Genomic DNA, 13,695 nt, shown 5'->3' on the forward strand with positions numbered 1-13,695 from the left:
GAGATATTTTTTTCTCTCTCTGTATTTTTCTTTCCTTGCATTGTTGTTTTCAAACACGGAGGCTTTGACCGACTCTTCCTTTTTCTGGGTGTGTTCAGTTTTGTCTCTGTCAGAGTTTTCCTGCAGCATAGCAACAATCTGACCTTAGGTTGTAATTGTTTTAGCAAGGGTAGATGCATTAGATTAAACAGATTGTTATACACACACACACACACACACACAAAATCTGTAAATTTCCTATTCAAATGCTGAGTCTCCTCTCGACTGACAATATGTCTCCCTAACATATTCATATATTTTTAAACCACCTTTTATATAAACTGCTGGTTTGTTTCCCTTAATGTTAAATTGTCCTTTGCCCTATATGCAAAAATCTGCCCAGCGCAGGTTCTGACTCAGAACGAATCCTTTTAAAAACACCTTCGAACATGCAGCAAATTCTCCAATTAGATTTCAGGCTCTAAGTCAGAATACTAATGTATGTGTGTACCCATGCCTTAATGAGACCTAAAATGGTGGTTTCGCTAGGTGAACTAGTGGTTCACCTAGTTCATGCCTCCATAGTATTTTGTTAAATCTTGCCTCCATAGTATTTCGTTAAATCTCGCCTCCTTTTTTGATGAAAAAGTAGTTAAATTAGATAAAGTGTTCTTTGTTTCTTTAAACTGTTTTTGGAAAGAAAATGTTAACATTTCAGATTTTTTTTTAAACTACCTTCCACAGAGCATAGCAGAGAACATGTTATTTTTGCCCTATAGTTTCAATTATAAGCAATTTATTTCTCAGTGTGTTCTCAGGAAACACCCACAGCATTCATCATATTCATCAACATATTTAACATAAGAATGTAAGAGATTAAAATGTCACACTGCTTCTTTTTTTTTATTTTGAGGTGAGTTTTGCTGAAACTTGTCAACACATGTTACACAAAGTATTCTGCTGGCAATTATCCATAAAAATATTATTAAACGCATATGTTGATACTTAATGTTTATATCTTCTTAACTGAATTTCTACTCCATAACTGTTAGTGAACTAAATATAAGACCAAGAAGTGAAGACAATCTTAAAAAAAACCAAAAACACAAAATAAAGCAACATAAATGTGTGACAAAATCATATTCTCCTCCAAACATAAAATGTCCACCTAAAATGTTATTTTCACATAGAAATTATATTATAAGTCCAGGAAAAACTGAATTAACCTAATTCTGTAACTCACAGTACATAGGCATTTTTCCCCATTTCCCATGTATTGCCTCATTCATATGATTGCCTCCACTTTCCTGTTTTTCAAGATGTATTTACCATACTATTTTATTATTATTATTATTATTATTTTAAGTTTTTTGGTCAGGTTTATATATTTGCCCTGAAAACTTTTTTCCCCACTCTGCTTATCCTCTTTCTATGTTGTTATGGGTTCTGTACCAGGCTGTGATTTACCTGCCTTTGATAATGAACTCATACATTCTCTTTTGAAAGGAAAACATTAAAAACATAAGCTCAAAGATCGATAGATCAGTGCATGTGAGTAAGTGTCACCAGTGATGGTGAATTACGGCGAGCATTACTGAGTTATTAATTGCAAGCTGTTTCCAGATCTCTTATGCATTGTTCAATTATCTACATCACCAGGGCTTGCCCTGTCTTTATCTTCATGGCTTTATGACTGTGACTATGCAACAAGAAGCCCTCCTTTTCTGAGTGCATGAAAAGAAATTCTTTCAAAATTTTTCCTTCCAGATTGAGGTGGTTTATTCTCCTGACTCCAGCAAAAAATGCAGGGGTGCCTACTGCCTTAGCGAGCAGCTGAGACAACATGTTTGGTTCATAGATTTGTACCTAGAATCTGTAAAAGTCCCACCTCGTGCATTTAAATTATTGGCACGTCTATCCCCGTGACTGCAACATAGACCAGACTGAAACAAAGCTGTGGTTACCACTGAGTGTCCCTGCAAGTGACAGTGTTCTGCTCATAAGATGCTAGCAGCCAAGTTACGCTTACTCTCATGCAAAACTTCACAGCTCCTTACGTTAACTGAAATGTTTTTATCCACAAGAGGGATAATTTTGTATTCTGCATGTGTTCTTGGACATATCCTCCCGATCACATTAATCCTGGGATGCCCTAATTGTTTCAAGAAGTCTCCTCTGAACATAACAAATCTGCGAAATTAACTGAACTCTAAATTATTTTTTTTCTTCCAAATCAATGACACTGCCAAAAGAAAACAAACAAACAAATCCCACTCTTTGCTGTACATACAAATTGTGCTTTATTTGAAAGAATATTTTGTGGTGTACTCCGAGTGTGCAGGGACAGTTGATGTCAATATGGAACGCTACCTGGATATTGAACATTTATAAACCACCAGACATTTCAGTCAAACAGCTGTACTATTTTTCTGGTCCTCTGACATGTTTTTCCTTGTTTTCCAGAGAAATTGAAAGGTTTTTGCTTTCACTGCCTTTTCTTGACAGAGATGCCACAAGGTATCTATACATCTCAAAGGCTAACACAAAATCAATCTGTGTGATTATGCAATTTAACTGCATTTGCAGTGCTAATTTATCTTCTAACATCTGTAAATTACTTTATTATAAAAAATTCAAAGGCTTAGCTGAAAGCCAAATTAGACCTGGTAGCAACACAAAAACATTATCAACAAGGGAAATCTCTAAAAGCACCAGCAGACAACAAAACATCAAGTGGTGTGTAGAAAGACATAAAAAGTGATATAAATTCATTAAGTGCTGACTATTGTTGTTTTATTTGAGATCTGAGTAAAAGTATATTGCTGGAAGGGTTTGCCAAGTTGCCCTACAGGGAGCCAATTTGCCATTTTCTTTTAACCCGTACGTTTGGGTACTTTATACTTATATTTCTGTTTATCAATAAATTACAGTTCCCCAATTAAAGTGGGAGAGGCAGGGGATCATAGGACCTTTGATAAATGAAGACAAAAATGAAGACACCCATTAGGTGAAGTTGATAGCTGAGAGTCTTTCCTCCAGCTACTAAATGACAGGCACTGAACTCAATGTTAAACATTTATGCATGATGAAAAAGCAACCTATGAATTCAAGGTTAAACATTTATGTAAAAGAGCAGCATGGAAAAAAATAGAAACATAGAAGGAAACTAATGACCTTTAAACATCAAAGGCAAATTTCTTATCCATTAGGAGGTCAGTGTGCTAATGTAGCACAAAACTGCAGTGACATGATTTCTGGTGTCACATCTGATACTGAAAGAAACCCTGTTCTCACTGAAAAAAAGGCTTTATCCTACAAGGGGTAAAGATTTCAAAAACCTCTCTCTTTTGCCTTTACAAATACTACGTGAGTTTTACTTTTCTGCTGTTTGACATAAGACTTGACATTCTTATTAAGCTGAAAGTCTGGCAAAGGCATATCTACTTAATGTTTGAATATCAACCCGGTAGTAAATGTAATGACCTGACACAATAAAGACATACGAAAGGAGCCTAATGCTCCCACACAGTCTTTTTACCATGTCCTCCATCCCAAACACCATAAACAAGATACCTGCTAACAGAGTCCAGATTGGAAATTTCCTTCTGCAGAGAGTGTGTTAAGCATTGTGAAGTCAGGTCTAGGACTAATATTTGCTAGCCAGTCTCACACTGCTGGAAGATTTTGACTGAAAATCCAAAATACATCTGATACATTTCTTATGAGAGTATGTTATTTCTGGGTGACTTCATCGTGATTTTTTTTTACTTTAGTAATCACATATGATTTTTTACTTTAATAATCACAGGGTAACAAGAAATGTTGGGGACAGCAAAACAAACAAACAAAAAATATCCCACAAGATGAAGTGTTTCACCTGAAGGAAGAAGAAAATCAGCCATTTATAAAACTACTGCAGTCTTAAAGTAATATAAGTGTCATGATTTTGCCTTAGTAAACAAAACCACGTCGTTTGTTATAAGGTATATTTATGCTCTGCCTTTTAAGACTCCTAATTAGACATTTATGTTGATGGGAGACAAAAATATTTCGGTTAGATTATACTTACAAAAGCCAACGTGTCCTTGATGATACCTTTTCACTTTTAGCTATAAATGTACAACTGAAATATGACTGATTTGCCTCCATCTCTTCAGAAAGCCTGTACTGCTTAACCAAGGGAGTCTATTTCCAAAAACCAATTGTAGCAACTGCCTGCCTGCATAGCTTATATAGCCAAGAGAGACTCATTTACAGTTGGGGCTACTTTATCATGGGTTTTCTCTGGCTCATATTCTATAATTACCAAGAAACTAAATCCTTTCTGAACTCAGGTAAAGTAAACCTGAGAATCAAGGTTTCTGGAGACAGTTTCCAATCCTGGCCGCTCACATGAGAAACAAAAGATGATTTAACCAACCACTCACCCAAATTTTGGCAACTAAGAGCACAGTTACTGATTTTAGATATTTAAAGCTTGTCTATCAGTTGGCATGTCCCTCCTGTGTATGCACCAGATGATATGATTTGCACATCTCACTTGACACTGTTGGTGCTAGTCTACATAACAGGCTTCATAAATGCACAAGGCTGTTTCATAGATCGTTAATTTTTACTGATGTAATGTACAAATGTAAAAAACCCCAAATTGCTTAGTATGAACAATATAGCCAACATTTTTTTTAAAAAAAGGAAGAAAAGATATAATGGGAAGTATACCGGAGGAAGTAACTGGAAATGGAGCTGTAACAGCAGAATGGGCTCTAATATGCCTAGAATTGTAATAATGTCATGTTACTCATACTAAACAGTAGATCTACCTTAAGTAAACCCAAACCACAAAAAATCCCAGAGATGCAGCCCTGCCCTACAACATATCCTGGAAGAGTGAATATTCTCTCTTGTTACTAAAAAGATATGATTCTTAGATGGAAGTAGATGCTTTAAGCACTGAGAGAGGAGAAGAGAAATCTGAGAGAAATAAAAGAGAGAAATATCATCCAGAAACAGTAGAAAGAAGTAGCAGAGTATAAAGACAGAGAGGGATATATACCAATATGAGAAGTATCATATTGAGGGAAGAGCAACTATAGGAAACTAGTTACTATGGGAGTCCAGGAAAAGAAATAAAACTGGAAAAAAGAAATATTGTGTTGCCACTGGGGATACACAGAGACGGTGAGGGAAGACAAACCAAAAATCAAACAAGATGGGGGAAGGCAAATACATGAACTAGAACAGTGAAAGGAATAACAGACAATAAGAAGGGAAAGAAAACAGAGAGAAACCATTTAGTTTGGTGGATTCATTTTTAATTTTTTTTTTTTTTTTTTTTTTTTTTTTTTACATTTCCCCAAGAAACTTCTCGTCCACATGGAAAGGCATGATGGAATATTTGTTACTTAAGGGATTTAGAGGTGAACCATAAATACAGACCATAGTAGAAAAACTGTAGGCCAGACATCTTAAATAACCAGAGTAACAAGGGAATTCAGAGTGTCTGTATTTTTAAAACAGACTTTTTTTCCCCAGAAAATCTTGAAGTATAGCTTATATAAATCTTCAATTTCTCTTTTTATGGACTGTCTTGTGTGCTTTTCTCTGGAAGTGTTATACATTCACCTCGGCAGATATAAGTCCCCATGCCATTTCCTTCTCCAACAAAGAAAACATCCAGCAGGGCAAGAATTTTTTGACAGAAGGACTTCCTTAGGAGTTGAGATCTGTTCACAGATCCTTTGCTGTTCTACAGTCTCCAGTAGGAAAAGTAAAGGCTTATAAACCCCTTGCAAAAACAGGATATAAAGAATTTGTTTTCCTTTCCCCAGACGCAGTTCTATGTTATTTGGCTTCTGGTCCAGTGCCTTGTCTTGCCAATTCTCCCATATTTTTTCTTCCTCTTCTCCTTTCTTCTTTCCACAGAACAATCTTTTCTTACTTCACATCCTACTTCTTTATTGTGGGTTGTTTCTTTTGTTTGTTTTGGGGTTTACTTTCTGTTTTTGTTGTCTGCACCGTGCGTATCCATTACAGTGCAAATGTGAAAAAAAGAAAAGGAAAAACATAATGTGAAACAAGTGCTATGTAACAATACTCCCAGTTAGATCACTTATGGAAAGTGAATCTGGAACCAGAGGATATAAGCATAACTATTTAAGCTAATGGCCCACTATTAGCATTAGCATTGTCATAAATCTCTACCAGGTCCAGACAACAGGAGGCAGCAGGACCCTGCTGTGCTGGCATGAATTCCAATGATGTTTTCTGAGATTCCTTTTATTGCTCTCCTTTTACATTGGAGCCTTTAGCTTCTTGAGATAGGTACAATTTGTTTTAGCTGCATCAAGATACAAGTCTGTAACAATTACATTTTTGTTACTAAAAGAAGCAAACCAGAGACCGCTCTTTAGCTCTGAGAACAAGTATCATGGCACAGCTCACATCCACATGGCTAAATCTCTTACCCTTCAAAATAAGGTGCCTTCAGACTGCCTTTGGGGATTGATTTGCTCAGTTCTGTCCCCTGAACTGCGCCCGGGAATTGCCTGTGCAAATGCTGCCTGCCCCAGGTGACAGCCATGTTAACAAGGTAATAGTAGCAACGACTGTGTGCCATCGCCTGTTCCCGTACCCCTGTGCAGATTAATTTACTAGTACAGGCATTGCCAATAAAGCTTTGAAGAGCTACTGTGATGCAAATAATAAAATGAAGCTGGCAGATTTCCCAGTGTTATGTTAATGTCTTTGGGTGTATTTGAGCATACTTCTTCTAAAATCCAATGAATGCTTAAAGAAAGAGAAAAACAATGAAGTATATTCATTTTCCCATTCTGGAGAATGATAACCCTAATAGACTGAAATCTTACGTTGCTTTAATTTGTCACAGACTAAGGGGATTCAGGAAAGTCCGCAGATGGAAACACTGGCTTGGACACTGTCTGTGGGACTAATACAGGTCTCCGTAAACGAGTTGCAGCAATACGAATTGGAGCCTGGGATAGACTGTGTATGAAAAATGCACACTTAAACACTTCTAGCTTTAAGGCTCAGGTTGGAGTATATCTGGGCTGTACAAAATAATGTAAACATGAAAACATGTTTGTGGAAGGAACTGCGGTGTCTCACAGGCCTGTCTTTAACTCAGGGTTGGTTGTTTCCACGGCACAAAACAGGTCAGTGAAGCAGCCCTTGGTGCACGGCTGGATCTGAGCAATTTCCGAGCACCGGTGTGGGACCTCAAGGGTAATTTTTCATGTATTGTTTGCATAGACTCCTTGCTATTCTTCTTTAGCACATTGACACTGTGCTCTCTTTCCTCTTACCGAAATTCTTGTTTGCTTCTTATATAGACGCAAAGGGGAATGACCATCCCGCAGAAGGGTGGTCTGCAGTGATCGCAACATTTTAACAGAGGACTAGAGCAATGTGGTACACTATTTTAAAAATATCCTAAATCATTTGAACCCATTCCTTGATTCTATTAACAATGGCAGAAGGATTTTTTGTATGCAAAACCACAGGCTAAATGGAAACTGCATTGCCATTGCTTGTCTTCTTGCTAACCTACTCAGGAATTTGCTCTATTAACTGGACTTGTTTTCTTAAGGGAGTCTAGTGAAAATTCTCTTATAAATATAAATTTATAAATTCATATTAGGAAAGAGTCCAAACAGTGCCTCTAATTCTGACACAGCCCTCTGGTTCTCAAAATTACGAAGATATGAGAGTCAACAGCCCAGTTTTAAGGTTGTTTATGTAACATGGATATTGAGTGAAAGATTCATTTCAAAAGGGGGATAGCGGGCCAGTAAAATTGTCATCTTCTAGAACCATATGTTACAAAGAGAGTTCAAAAAGCCTGAAACCGCTTTTGTGCAGAAAACTAGGAAATACCAGGATTTTCTTTCTTCTAAATACAAGTATAAATTTTAGACTCAGACAAGAGCATAAACCTGAATCAAAATAATGAAGTTCAGCCCAGTGATAATTAAATTTGGTTTTCAACTTTTTTAATATCTGTATTTTTGTGTCTAAATGCTTAAGCTAGGGCAGGATTGTTTTGTTTTGCTTTTAGCTAACTTCTAAAATGTCTTTGTCTCTCAGTCAACTAGTTAAAATATAACAAAGCCATTGAAGATAGACCTGTTCAGACTGAAGGAAATCGAGGGGTTTGATATGAAAGTTCTTCGGGTTTTTGTTTGTCATCATCTATGTGAGAGTTAATTATTAAAGAGGATAATACCACTATTCCACTCAGATAAAAAACAAATTACATGTTTTTAAAATCAAAGATAATCCATTGTTTCTGTACTGTTGCTATTGGACTTTATTTATTTATTTTTTTTACTACAGATTTTACTCAGTAACATACAGCCTCCACTGCTGTAAACTCACGAGGTCACTGAGAAAATCAGTTCTGTCCTCCTGAGTTTGCTTTTTTTCATCCTGAAAGATAGCTGCAAATTTCTACTGAATAAACACCTGCGGAATCCTTGAGCAATAGCTCAGCATGTGGAATGGGTCGGGAAATAGAGAGGGTTATTTTGTTTACTTTCAGCTGTAGGTCCAAAAATATCCCAGGACATGAAGACAACTTAAATGTGTTCTGAGCTAAGACTCTCCGAAGACTCTAGCACCAAAGCCAAAAGACAGAAACCATTTGGAGGCTGCCTAGGATCCCTACGTCCGACACACATTTTTCATAAAGAGCTTTCTGAAACTTAAAAGGGGGATATAAATCATATTAGAAAACCAGGAATAGCTTTAAGAAAGATTGATTCTGGCCTAGTTATCTGTTATCCTTACTGTTTCAAAAGAACGCGTTTATGGCTCGGGCTGCTTCAGCTTACCCTGCTGCCTATGTATCCTTCAGGAATGAGAGAAAGCTGGGACTTGCACCGAGGGCTGTGGGACTGCCTGCCTGCTGCCTGCTGCAGGTGGTGTCAACCCAGTTCAGGGGAGGGCTTCTCTCCTAATGGCTTTTGCTCCTGCTGCTAACACAGCCCTCAGAGCATGTCGCTTTAGGGTGGAAAAGAGAATAACGCTGCATGGAAATGTGGGTCGTGCTATGAGGTAGAGAGTGCTCCACAGCAGCTAGGATTTTTTTTTCCTAAATATAGCTGTGCTGTGGCTTTATGGAATTTTGCTCCAGACTACTAAAGTTCTTGTATTAGAGGCAGAAATGGAAATGAATCCTGTATCTCCTCGTTTGGATTTAGAAAAGGATACATCCGAAGGAGCGATAAAACTCTGGCATGACCAATGTGCAGAGCCTGAGACATTCTAAGGCTTTTGCCTTGATTAAGGATAATGTCCCATACTTTGTAGGTTGGTTAAAGTCTTCAGAAAAAAATGCTCCAAAATGGTAAATAAAGACTATTCAGAATAATTGAAAGTAATTCAGGGAATTATCAGGATAGAAGATCTTTGATTCTAAAAAAAATTTGGTGCCATAAAATTAAAATTTGAATGCTAAGATTTTTTAGATTCCCACTAAAGTTAAAATCTATGTAGTGGGGAGGACAGATGGATAATCCAGACAAATGACCTATAAATTTTACTAATAACGAAATTGCACTGGATTGGTTCTTCACAGGTCATACCTACCAATTTCAATTACATAATTTGTTGTACCAAGTGTTGTTATAGTTATCATACTTGTAAAGCTGAACCAGGAATTGTCATTTAAGACATACCAGACATACCATGAAGATCACCATTTTCATCTGAAGAAATCTGAGCCCAAATCCAGGATGAATTTGCGGGATTTATGTAATAATAAATCTTATCATTGCCAAGTTTTGCAATCAAAACAAATATATGTTTGTGTGCATATTCCTCCATTTTTTGTCTGCTGAAATAACAGACTAAATGACCAAACCCAGAAACTTGAACCATGGAAATGCTCCCACTGATTTAATTTAAATCCAGAATACTGTCAAAGAGTCAAGCTAACTCGAGTTCTCCTGTGTATACTTCTCAGGAAGAGCACATGTACACAGAGCTCCTATCACAACTTAGCTGACATTTGGTTCAGCCATTCCATGTCTAAATCATGGTTCATTGCTACTGGTGGGACTAAAATTTTTACTTGGCCAGGGAAATGCACTTAACTGCACAGTGTTAATTATGGCTGTTGCTTGGACTGTAAGACTTATACACTATTTCTTTGTCATAAATAGTGATTTTAGTATCATAAATAATGTAACAGGTTTTCTTTCAAAGGTAATTGTCATTATTGCAAACCCCCATGGGCACAGTTTTACAGTGGGAGGGGAGAAATATACTCCACATGTTTCCAGTCAGTAAAGCAAATATCCAGCAATGCCAGGGAGGGAAGATCATGCTTTATGTGCATTTCTGTGTTTACTCAGGCTCATTTGTTCTGTTCTATATCAATTCTGTGGTGGATTTCTGGTGTAAAATGATTTGTAGATGCTTAAACTGTATTTGTGCAAATACTACTATTCCAATCTGATCCTTGGAGATAATGCTGAAATGGTACAATAGCTCTTATCAAATATCGTTGGGAGAGAGCAAACTTCAAGATCCCAAGAGAGAACTGATTATAAATATTTTATAAGATAGATGTCTAATGGATGGATCAGATTTACTGTGAACAAGAGGCCTTTATTTTTCTCTTCTTTTTTTTTTTCTTTTTACTTTTGCTCTACAGGACCACAGAGGTAATGAAGAATCAGCGTGAAACCATTTGGTTTTGAAAACTTCCCTCACCAGCCAGTTTGTATATAAAACAAGATTTTCTAGGATAAGTCTATTCTTGTTGTCTTACTATTTAAACATACTGACAAGGTTGTTGGATTATGCTTTTTAAAAGAACACTTGTGTCTTATCCTATTTCTAGGGATTTAAGTTGTACTGGGTTTGTGTGGCAAGGTTTTGGTAGCGGGGGGGCTACAGTGGTGGCTTCTGTGAGAAGCTGCTAGAACCTTCCCCCATGTCCGACAGAGCCAATGCCAGCCGGCTCCAAGTCGGACTCGCCGCCGGCCAAGGCCGAGCCCATCAGCGATGGTGGTAGCGCCCCTGGGAGAACAGATTTCAGAAGGGGAAAAAGTTGCTGCACAACAGAAACTGTAGCCAGAGAGAGGAGCGAGAAGATGTGAGGCACCAGCCCCACAGACCCCAGGTCAGTGCAGAAGGAGGGCAGGAGATGCTCCAGGTGCCGGAGCAGAGATTCCCCTGCAGTCCGTGGGGATGAAGACCACGGTGAGGCAGGCTGTCCCCCTGCAGCCCAGGGAGCTCCACGGGGGAGCAGATCTCCACCTGCAGCCCGGGGGGGACCCCACGCCGGAGCAGGGGGATGCCCAAAGGAGGCTGGGACCCCGCGGGAAGCCCGCGCTGGAGCAGGCTGTGCCTGAAGGACTGCAGCCCGTGGGAAGGACCCACACTGGAAAAGTTGGTGAAGGTCTCCCGTGGGAGGGATCCCACAGTGAAGCAGGGGATGAGTGCGGTGTCCTGCCCCTGAGGAGGAAGGAGCGGCAGAGACAGCATATGGAGAACTGACCCCAACCCCTATTCCCATCCCCCTGCACCACCAGGGGGAGGAGGTGGAGAGAACCGGGAGTGGAGTTGAGGTGGGAAGGAGGGAGAGCTGGGGGGAAGCTGTTCTCAGGTTGGGTTTTTATTTCTCATTATCCTACTCTGATTTGATTGGTAATAAATTAAACTAATTTCCCCAAGCTGAGTCTCTTTTGTCTGTGACAGTAATTAGTGAGTGATCTCTCCCTGTCCTTATCTCAACCCACGAGTCTTTTGTTATATTTTCTCTCCCCTGTCCAGCTGAGGGCGGGAGTGGTAGAGCAGCTTTGGTGGGCACCAGGCCTCCAGCCAGGGTCGACCCACCACATAAGTACAGTAAGGGGAAACAAAAAAAAGAGAGGACTATATGAAGCTGGCAAGATTTTTTTTTCTTCACTCTCTTTTTCTCTGCAAAAAAAATTACTATGGTAATGCTAAACAAAGTTGTTTCTTAAAGGAAGGAAATATAGCATGAGAAACTGTACATTGCTTACATGGTTTATAGGGTTCTTTGGTTCATTAACAAGTGTTTATGAGTTCAGCAATGACACATTAACTCCTATTTCTCAGTTTTCTTATTTATGGTATAAAAATATATGGACATAATAAGCCTATTGCCAGATAAGTAGTGTATTACTAATTTTGCTGGATAACTAATAGAGATATTTCACCAGTTTTAGCACTTCCATATCCAGTTTTAGATTTAAGTGATACAAATAAGAGATCTACTACAATTATACCAAATAATAACAATTATTTATAATAACATTCATTCTGTACGAGGAGTGGAGAAGAGATAGCTAATATTGGCATATGATTTAACAGATGCATTGGATATTGTTTGTCCAGCATATGGTACTGTAGCAGATAAATTGAATAATCACTGGGAACCACTGAAGTGATTTTGCTTTGAGAATTGTCGCACTTGTACTGCATTGAACAATTTGTAGCATTCTGCCCTGCAGACTGGACTGTGATTCATGCAGACATTGGGTTTCTATCTGAAAGAAATTTCCACACTAACAGTTTGTCAGTAGGCAAATATCAGGTAGAGGACGTTAAAGAAAACATTATTATTTGAGAAAACCAGGTCAAATCTTTGGGGCTATTTCCCTTTTCTGACTTAACATATACTCCTTGAGAATTCCTGGTTTTCTAAGGATGTTCCTGTGAGATATTGAGGTTTTCTTGTATTTTATTTCTTCCATTCTGAAACAGAGGGCTCAAAAATGCAACTCAAAATAAAAGAACAAATAGTTCACTTCAGAGCAACTTTGTTTTTCCTTTTTGGCATGCAAATAACTCTACCTCTCCTAGAGCAAAGATAATCAACATAGGAAAAGATAAAATATTCTATGCTCGATGTAGCATGTGACTGGGCCATAAATGTTATTTCATATTATACAGCATGAGATACATTCTTAGAATTACAAAGTAGAATAAAAAAGTTTGTCTTGTGAAAGAGAGTACATTTAAAAAAAAAATTCTTTGTAAATACTTTGGTTGATAAAAGAAAACTCTAGAACTTATCTTTTGGTAGCTGTTTCACTTTGTGTACTTTGTTGAATAGAAGGTGCTATTTTCAGTGCTCTGGAGAAAGCTACTGAGAGAGAAGATGACATTGAAATTCTTCAGCAACATTTTTTGTTAAACTTCATTAAAGTGGATGAAATGGGATCAATTTCGGAAGAGTGATGGGGCAGTAATGAAGAGAGGCCCAGTGCTATTGAGAGCAGCACACATCTGATGGTTTTTATTCTCAGACCTGTTCCAGGGGAACATCCTTACTCCTTAGTTGTTGTTCTCTGTGTAATTATCACCTTCACTGCTAAGGACAAACTGCACATCATTTAATCACTCCATCGGCAAAGTCCTTGCCTGTGACATCCAAAAGCAGGCAGGAAGGTGTTACTGAAAGAGACGGTGACACAGGAGGGTTTTTTAATATTGTAAAGCAGAGAATCAAAGCTTTTGTATTTGCTCTAAGATAGCATATGATAAACAGACATAATAGGGAAGGCAACTAATGTCACTCAACCTTTTTCATGTAAGGCTTTTTTTAAAATCCAGATTGCATTCAGCATTGATGCTTTTCAGTTTCTCAGATAAGATTACAAAACTTTAGATTCTATTAAGCCATTAGATAATGTAGCCTGTTCATCTGCTGTTTATGGTCAG

The sequence above is a fragment of the Accipiter gentilis genome, chromosome 11 (genome assembly GCF_929443795.1).
Source record: "Accipiter gentilis chromosome 11, bAccGen1.1, whole genome shotgun sequence".
Lineage (NCBI taxonomy): Eukaryota > Metazoa > Chordata > Aves > Accipitriformes > Accipitridae > Astur > Astur gentilis.